This window comes from Xenopus laevis, chromosome 3L (assembly GCF_017654675.1).
Source record: "Xenopus laevis strain J_2021 chromosome 3L, Xenopus_laevis_v10.1, whole genome shotgun sequence".
Lineage (NCBI taxonomy): Eukaryota > Metazoa > Chordata > Amphibia > Anura > Pipidae > Xenopus > Xenopus laevis.
In genome coordinates, this window is record NC_054375.1 from 73,642,798 (window position 1) to 73,653,302 (window position 10,505).

The following is a 10,505-nucleotide window of genomic DNA, read 5'->3' on the forward strand; positions in this document are numbered from 1 at the left end:
AGAACATACTGTGGTGGCAGATTAGTCAATCATTATTATGAGAATTCTCTGTTACAGTATATTTGGGTGCTTTCTTCATGGTTTTAATGGACTGGAGCTAGGATAGGTTGTTGCTTTATCTGTGGAGATTATCTTCTTTCTTACAGTGTTGTATTATTTCTTATTGTCTGTAGCTAAACAGTAAGGGGCCGATTCATGAAGCTCGAGTGAAGGATTCGAATTAAAAAAACTTTGAATTTCAGAGTGTTTTTTGGGCTACTTCGACCATCGAATGGGCTACTTCGACCTTCGACTACGACTACGAATCGAACGATTCGAACTAAAAATCGTTCGACTATTCGACCATTCGATAGTCGAAGTACTGCCTCTTTAAAAAAAACTTTGACCCCCTACTTCGGCAGCTAAAAGCTATCGAAGTCAATGTTAGCCTATGGGGAAGGTCCCCATAGGCTTGCCTAAGTTTTTTTGATCGAAGGATATTCCTTCGATCGTTGGATTAAAATCCTTCGAATCGTTCGATTCGAAGGATTTAATCGTTCGATCGAAGGAATAATCCTTCGATCGTTCGATCGTAGGATTTGCGCTAAATCCCTCGACTTCGATATTCGAAGTCGAAGGATTTTAGTTCCTAGTCGAATATCGAGGGTTAATTAACCCTCGATATTCGACCCTTCATACATCTGCCCCCAAATGTACAGCTGTAATGAAGGCAGCTAGTCCACATAAGTATCTGGCTCTGTTTATAAAGGCTAAAGCTATAAATATATACAGTGCAGCTGTGACAACCTTAACCCTCCTCTATTTTATATAAAACTGCTAACATTTTACAATTGAAAAAATATTTTATCCCATCCCTACCCCCACTGTCTCATGAGTTATGCAACATAATTATGATATTGAAGTAAAGCATGCTAAAATGATATTGAAAATGGAATTAAGGCACTAGAGTACAACTTTTAGAAATGGGACTTCCTAGACTGCAGAGCTTCTTTAAAGGAATTGTTCAGTGTAAAAATAAAAACTAGGTAAATAAAAAATGTTTCTAATATAGTTAGTTAGCTAAAAATGTAATAGCCAGAACACAACTTCCTCTCTTGGTTTCCACTTATTGGCAGTTACCTGGTGACTCGAGGTGTGGCCACATGGGTCATAACTGTTGCTTTTGAATCTGACCGGCATGCTAAGGATCCATTGCAAACTCACTTAACAGTTATGTCCCATTTGAGCCCCCTTCAAGTCAATGACTAACTCAGAGTTAGAGAGCTGAAAAGCAGAAAGTAGTGTTATTTTATAGTAGACATCCAGTCACTTCAGCCTTTATACATTACATTTTTGGCTAACTAACTATATGATAAACATTTTTTATTTTGTACAGCCTATCTATTTACCCAGTTTTTATTTTTACACTGAACTATTCCTTTAAGGAGTAAGGGAAAACTGTCCCGTTTCTGATTTCTTCCACCATGTTGAAAGTACTAATCATTTATTTTTGTTTTTTTGTGTCATAGACTTTAATAAAGAGGCCCGTTTGTACTGTTGGACTGGAACAAATAATTTGGTGTATTTTTGTACTGTATTCATATACCGCTCCTAGAAATGAGATTGTTATTGAGATGACCCTTTTGAACTTTAACAGGGCTTGTTTCCACCTGTTCAACATGGAAACCTTAGTAAATAAATCAAATGTTCTTTTTTAAACTTGCACTGTAAACTCTATTTTAAACATGCATCTGTTGGTATTGTTCACCTTTTTGACGCACGAGGTGGCCTGTTGTCTAAGAAATATATCCAAGCAATCATAGGTCACGGGAAATTTTCCACTGAAATTGGTTGATATGAATGTCAGGACTGAAAAATCTACAACCAACAGCATAGGCACTACTACCATATGTTCAGTATGGTTTATTTTTTTATGTTTGATTTATAACATGAAGTTCACCAATGGGACTTGATGCAAGTTCCGTGTCAGTTTACTCGAACTGGAAAACATTACTGGAAAATATGAACTTTAGATTATAGTAAATGCAACAAGCAGCAGTATACAAAGTAGTAAACTTGGAAACAGGAAATATAGTTATTTTAAACACTTAAAAATATAATTGTTCATGCAACATAAACTACTGCGATATGCTGATGGGGTAATTCTCTTATTATGAGTTGTTCTGCTTTTCTCATTTGTTTTTCAGTATGACCAGTTAACCACATCATTTCATTATCAGTTATCTTTTTATATTTTTTGACATGAAGCGGACACATTTTTAGGTGCAATAAGTAATCAAAAAATGTAATTAATTTTATTTATAATGCATATTTAAAAGCTACATGTGAATAAAGCAAATGTTTGGGGTTGTAATAGTTAGGAAGTCTCCTGTCAATATAGTGTATTCAGCATGTTCTGAAGGAAGATCTGAATATTAATTTCTGCTGCTGCACACAGAAGTTCCTTTTGCCTCAGGATGTTTGTGACACATGATAGTTGGAGCTTTGTTAAAATAGAATGCCCTCATAATATTTATGGATAATCATTCAGGTGCCATGAATATGTTTTTTGCATTTGCCTTTCCAATTAGTGGCAAATTGTGAAAACCAATAATGCACTAAAATTGTTGCTTTCTAAAGCAAGAAAAATGTACCCAAAGAAATAAACAGGCACTTTCAAACGAGCAAACAAAAAAAAATTAACCATACTGTCGCAGTTTCATTAACCCATTTGATATTAACCTTCTGCATATTACAGTCTGTAGTCAGCATTTTATTTTGCCAAGCAAATAAAATATGCAAGCTGTTTTTTTCCATATTTTGGCAAAAGCTAGAATAAGTTTTAATTTGCAGCATTAGAGGCATTCTTTACTAATGATTTCAGCCCCTTGGGCTAAAATTTTAAATTATTTCAGCCTGATTCTAAAAATAAATTGTTAAGATGATCAGGAATTACCTGTGACCTCTTAGTTTTATTTTGTTTAGATGCTATCAGGATGGGTACTTTAATACGGTAAATAAATGTTGTTTTAATTGTAGGGGGGAGGGAGAATTAACAATACTCACCTCCTAAACTTCTCTGCAGAATAATCCCATCAAATTGAATTCACTACAAACCCATTGTGAGGCTGTTCATCATGATCATCATAAAGTTAAGCAGTGACGAAGTTTTAGAGTTGTTTAAGCAGAACAACCTAATTACATAGTAGAATGAATGTATGAGACTTGCGGGGGAATGTGATATAAGTCGCTAACGGAAAAACTATTCACAATGTGAAAAGTTATGCCTTTGTGCGAACAAATTTTGTGAGAATTTAATAGAGTTTTTGCGAATGCGGAAACTGTTTAGCGACCACTTCCAACAGTGGAAGACCGCTTGCGACAATGCACAGTCAATGTAATACAATTTCTTACTGAAAAAGTCACTATGTTTGCTCCAAAAGATTACGACACCTTCAAGCACTTCTTAAGAGTACGCAATTACAATTCGCAATGCGCAATTACTATTCGCATTGAATGAGCACTTAGTGATGCACTTTTTACCCCTTAATTTTCATCTGGTGGTTTTGTAAATGACCCCTAAATGTTTTATTAGAGAGCTGATTTTGGCCACATCTGTTAATAAAATAAGTCAGTCTAAGTTGTACTGTACATGGATTTGTAAGGACTAAGCTTTTTTTCAGTGACCTAAGGCGAGTCTCCTTTTTTCCCACTGGAAGTAAACTATCAGAGTTTCGATATGATATCTCTTCCAGTCACTTAGGCTTATTCATCAACACCAAGTAAATGTTCACGTGGGCAATACCCTATATCAACAAATCTGTAATATGTTTTTTTTCCATCCAGCTGAAGATAGAACAATAAATGAACAGCTGATGGGTTACAGCCCAGGTACACATTTGTTCAGTGTTAGAAAATAAACCTGCCATGGCAGCTGTAGAAGTTGCAGATCTCAAATGATGTGCTTGACATGCTTTAAAGAAGTAGAGCCCTGTAAAGTAAGTAAGTCTGTGGTCTGCTAGTATTGCACTGTGTATTTCTGGACCTGTTATTTGGATGGTCTATTCTGAGTTTTTCCTAGGTATACAGTGTCTGGTGGTTTCTGTATAATAGGTGTACTGTTAGTTAGGGCCTATTTTTACAGCCTAGTTAATGCAGTATTACCCGTACAATAGATTCATCTTAGTGCTTTATGCATTAGACATAACCTTTACCATTACCATGTTTTTTTCTCTCCTTGCCTTTGACCTTTTTCATTTAATCTTGAAAGAAGTACTTAAGAAGCAGTGTAATATATCCTCTCACTTCTTCATTCGTGAAGACTACTCTCCAAGATTTTGATACCTGGATTTATCTTGCAAGCTAGGCTTGTTGCCTAGCTTGGCTGACTTTTGGCATGGCTCACTGAGTGACCTCTAGTGGAACTTATTACTCTGTGTGCATTTAGAAAAAAGAAATCTGTCCAAAAAGGCTCAGGTTTTTATCACCACATTAAAAAAATGGACTATGAAAACCAGAGCATTCATGCATTGCACACTATATAAAAATTCTTTATGGAGATAGCCAGATTAAGGTTAACGTCACATGCAGAGGTTTCTCCACCATGTTAAACCTCTAATTCATCACCCTACTGCTCCATTAGGCTGGCAGTGGCATAATTCAAGCATTTCTTCACCAGGTTAAAGTGACAGATTATGCATTTGAAGCCCCTCTGAACCTGTACACCACACATTATGGAAAGCAAGGGTCAGCAAGTCCCAGAATCTGACTTCAGCACTGAAGGTTAGTTAAGGGTTGAATGATTTTGCCAGCCTGATGGGGGAGGGGATGGTTCCTGTGAGTCAGACAGATTTACAGTTATGGATATGATGGGGTCATGGCTCCTGCAACTGTGTCATGAAATGCTGGCACTTTTGTGTTTTAAAATGCTGGAGCATCTGTGTCTTGAAATGCTGAGGCCACTTTATCATGTAATACTGGGGCCAATGTTGCAACTACTGGCTTCTGAAATACCGGGGACATAATGTTGAAAAATGTCACAGAATTGCTCTGTTCTGAGGGATGCATGAAGTCACAGTGGTATTCGGTGCTGGGCAGCTGTTGGAACCTGCTGGAAACCTTTTTAATGCAGAATATCACTGTGCTAATTGTTGCTGTGAGTCACTGTATTATTTTACATTGCAGGTAGGAGAAAGCATGCATGGAATTTTATCCAGTGAATGACATACTGTAGTGGAAGTGGCCTTCAAAAATAAAAATGGCTAAATTGATTTGTACTCTGTGTAGAATCATGCATTGGAGCCAATTCAGCCACTGCCTTTACTTGCAGGAAATTTGGGGTGGTTTTATTATTTTACACAGTAAGTAAAGTATTGCTTTTAAATTAGAAGAAATGATCCCGCTTGTTCAACAGATCGTTATATAGTTTTCAGTAAGGCTCTACAACAGTTGGTAGAGTAGCCACCTCCAACACTGTAGCATATGTAGAATAAGCAACTGGAGAGACTTTTCAAATCTTTGTGTAGTTTTATTTGAAGCACTAGTTTTTAAAGCACTAGCTTTTAAATTACATTTCTTTTCTACTTTTAATATAATTGTTTTGCTTGCATTTGGAAATTTCATTTTTAGTTTTAATAGATGATAATGTAATTAAAAATAATTTCAAGATACCGACGGTTAGTAAAGATATAACAAATAAGCTGGACTATTGCTAATTAGACATCCATTTATTTTGCTGATACAAAACATTATACTTAGGTTAGGGAGTTCATTAAGAGTATCATGAAAGTGTCAATGATGTTTGATGCCAAGAACACGAGAAGGCAAGAGATCACTCTTCATGACATGAAGGCATAAATAATGTTCCATTTATGGAATCAATGAGCTTCTTAGCAAACTCCAAGACACCTTGAAACTTTTGCTTCAAAGTCATCTTTGTGTTAAATGTCCTTTTAAAAAGTGTAAAAATACTGTAGATGTAAAGGTCCATGGCAATATTACTAAACTAAAACATTATTATTCACAGCATTTTTATTTTCTAAATATCTTATTTTATAACATGTAATAAAGTTATGTAACCAGTATTGTATTGTCTTAATCTGTCTTTATTGTAGGGTTATGTAGCTTTATGTAGTTTTGTGAATTTTCAGGTGGATGTACCCACATCTTTCCTATATATGTGCATCACAAGATTTTCTTAATATATTCAGTAGAGATAAGAAAGTTTATAGAAGCTAGGAAAATAAATGTAAAGTGTAATTGAAAGCTTTACGTTTTTTACATATTTCTATATGGAATATTTAAATATAGACTAAAGTGCTCAATAAACTTGAACAAAAGTGCTTTATAGAATATATTTTAGTAACTGCTGCAAAAGGCCTTAGATGCAGCATTGCTATGCCAGTAAAATTAAATTTAAAAAATTGAAATCTAATTATTAAATCTGTTTATTAAAAATATTTATTAGCCATAGTATGGCCTTAGTGCATTTTATAGCTATATAAATTCCCATTCAAATGTGTATTGAGATTACAGAGCAAGTAAGTCTTTGTACTGTACTTGATGATTATTTTTTAACAAATATATGTTATGACTTCACAATAAGCATTGGATCATTCAATGATTCATTTACTTATAAGGGGTTATTTATAAGCAGGAAGCAGTGTGCAAAATGCCTTTGTGTTTTGAAAAAGTGCTGCAGGTCTAGGGAGCAATGTCAGACACAGGACACAATCAGGCCCTGTGCTTACCCCTTGCTCTATGGCAAGTGTTAAGGGCAGGACTGGCCTGTGCCCATCGGTGCTACACTCTGCCATGTTTACTGGATTTAATACCTGCCACAAGGTGCAAAGTGCAGCCAGACCAGGAAAGAAGTGCTCCTTGTATGCTCACTAAGGGGTGTGGTCTTGTGCCCCTTAGTTCTCTTGCACTCCCCCTATAATATCCTTATAAGGAATGTAAAGTTGATTATTGTCTACCCAGATGGAGCAGCAGCTGTAAGAAAAGAACTCACTTGTGTGCTGGCATTTGGATCCCCTTCCTTGGTTGCTGGTTTGCTTTGTGGTAGTGGCCGACCCATCTAAAATATGATGTGCTGATTTGCTGTGTTTTGGATTGTTAAAGAAGCATTAGAAAGAAAAAAAATTGTATTTCTTCTCTTTTATTCCAGCTTGATTAGCATTCATTAGAAGAGCTGATATGAACTTTTGCTACCCAGAATACAGAAATATCTTTCTAAGAAAGCTTATGTATAAGCAAGATCATTTAGGTGATGCATTTTTAAATTAGTAGTTTAAATGTTCTTAAAGGAGAATTCAACCCGTAATAAAAAAAACCCTCCCCCTACCCTGGGTAGGCCCCCATCCCTCCTCCCCCCCAGCCTACCTGTCCCCCTGGGCAAATGGCCCTAATTTTTTACTAACCCCTCCATGCAGATTCTGACCTCAGAGTTCAAGGCAGCCATCTTCTTCTTCTCCAGTAATCTTCCTGTTTTGACTGCATTTTCGGCACATGCGCAGTTGGAGTAAATTTCCAGTCACGAACAACTGCACATGTGCCGAAATCACAAACATTTCCGAAAAATTTTCAGAAATTTTCGTGATTTTTGCCGCACGTGCAGTGGTTTGAGACCAGAGATGCGCAACTGCAAATGCGCCGAAACTACAGAAAAAGACTGAAGATGGCTACCATGAACTCTGAGGCCAGAATCTGCACGGAGGGGTGAGTAAAAAATTCGGGGCATTTGCCTGGGGGGGGGGGCATGTAGGCTGGGGAGAGGAGGGAGGGGGGTCTAAACAGGGTTGGGGTTTTTTTTATTACGGGTTGAATTCTCCTTTATGGGTTTCTGCATCCTTTCATATTAGAGAAACAGAAGCATCAGATCAGTGCCTACGTGCATCTTTAAAAATAACTTTCCATTTGTCTGAGGCTGGATACCCAAATGTTGATGAGCAGCTACAGGTGTATGAGCCTGAAAGGTCAGAGCAGCATGTGCTAGTATTGGATCCTTGTCAGTTTTTCCCATGTGATGCCTGATATTGTTTTGGAGTTACTGGCTGCCAAAATCATGCTGTTAACTACTGTAGCACAGACATATCATTGATAATTATGTTAAAAACAAACATGCCTACATTTTAATTCATGGGCACATTTAAATTCAGCTCAAGCAAGATTTATCCATATAATAAGTTTGAAGAGAAAAAAAAACTTCTTAAAAGTTCAATTCAAGTTGTGAATTGTGGTTGTGCTTTGCTGTCATCCACAGCAGGGGCGTAGGAATTGTTTCCAACACAGTATTTTACTTTATACTTTATACTGACCACAATATCATAAGCTACATTTTTGGCATGACTGTTTTCAGTAGTTGCCTTTTTCTTGTTTCCCACAAGTATTGGGTCTTTAACAGGTATCATTTTAACCATCTAACATTATGACATTATGAAATTTCTTTACAAGTTTAGTTTGATTTTGCTGTGCATAACATTTAGACCAAAAGCATAGTAAGTGTAAATATATCTGTAATTTGCTGATATATTTTTACCCCAATTATTTGCATGAATGAGAACTATACTGAACTTATTTTATTATCAATATATTTTATATATGTTTATCTTTCATATCTGTGTTAAGAGAAGTAATGTATACTATTAATATATTATATGTATGGTTGATGGACTTGTGTTTTTTCAACCCAAATTAACTATAATAATCTATTAGCTCAGTTTTAATCATCTCTGGACCATGCCTTATGTACTTCGCATGGAGCAATGTATTGCTGAAGAAAATAATTTCTCAAAATTCTATTACCCCTCCCTCTCTCCATCTCTTAAAACAAATAAATAATCACATTTGTGTTTGAAGTCTGGTTTTAATGATACTTAAATGATTAGTATAAACTCAAATACACGAGGGGGATGGTGGTCAGTACGAATTTCAAACAAATTGTGTCCAATTCCTTTACAGTTGCTCTGTGCTGCAACTGCTACATGCAATCCAAAAGTGAAGAAGCAAAAGGAAATCTAGCAGAATTACTGCAAATAAAGATTAATTCCACTTATAATTAAAGTTTATTTGCAGTAATTCTGCTGAAGTTCCCTTTTCTTCTTCAATTTTGGATATAAACTCAAATAAAGATATATTTTGGTCTATAGACTCTATAAATAAGGCACTTAGGGGCAAATTCATCAAGGGTCGAATTTCGAGGGGTTAAATCCCTCGAAATTCGACTGGCGAATAGAATCGAATAGAATCGAATAGGCAATTCTGGCGAATTTACGCGCTGGCGAATAGTCGAATTGGCGAATATTCGCCAGGCGAATAGGCGCTCGATCGAATATTCGCTCGAAGGATTTTCATTCAATCGAATGCCTTTTTATTTGATCAAAAACTTGGAAAACAAGCCTATGGGACTTTCCCATAGGCTTTTAAAGCAATTCAGTAGGTTTTAGGTGGCGAAGTAGGCAGTCGAAGTATTTTTAAAAGAGACAGTACTTCGACTATCGAATGGGCGAATAGTCGCATCGTTTTTGCGCTCGATCCAGTACTTCGACTATCGAATGGCGAATAGTCGCAGCCTTTTTGCACTCGATCTATTCGAATCATTCTACTCAGGCGAATTTACGCCAATTCGATAGTCGAGGAGCACAAAAATTCGACGTTTTTTTACTTCGAATCCTTCACTCGAAGTTAGTGAATTGGCCCCTAAATGTATAATAAAATGTATGGAATTGCTTTAAAATAGTTTGGATTTGTTATTTTAGACTTTTATGTCAGTGACCTTCCATGAATATTGAACCATCAGACAAGGTTGTAGATAAAGATATTATCTGGATAGATAATACAGGACAGGACCCAACAGTACTGTATAGTTTACCTCTGTGAATGTAGAGGGAGGATATACTGTACATGGTATGTCAGCTGTTCAGGAGAACATTGAAATATCTTTCAATTGCATTATCACAATCTGCTTTCTCAAACTGAGTGTCAAAGAATACCTTTGTGTTCCAGAAACAAGTCCAACCTTCAGGCATTTCAGTATTACTCACAAAAACTGCATTGCTTTGCAGTGAATTCTATATCCAAAGCCATAAATGACACTTACAGGATATAATTAGTTAGTAGATAGGGCTACACTTCAACATATAAGTGCCAGATGGTCCTTGATAGACAATTGCTGCTCATACATTTCCTATACTACTGAGGGAATCCCAGCATTTTTAATTGTATCCCAAATGTTCCTAACAGGAAAGTGTTTGAACATTTTGGCACATTTATCAAAGCCTGTTTTCCCCTTTTTTAATGTGGCAATTTGTCGATTCAACTGGATTATCCAGTAAAATCAAATAATTTTCTAGTCTTTTCAAACAACCAATTCATTCATTCCCTGAAAAAGAACAAACATTGTGTTCATTTTAATTTAAGTGAAGTCTACAGAAGTGACTAAACAATGATTTATGAATCAGTAGTAAATCAACCATATATTAATAATGAAACACTACTACTTTTTTGTTATTTTTCTGCAACTGTAT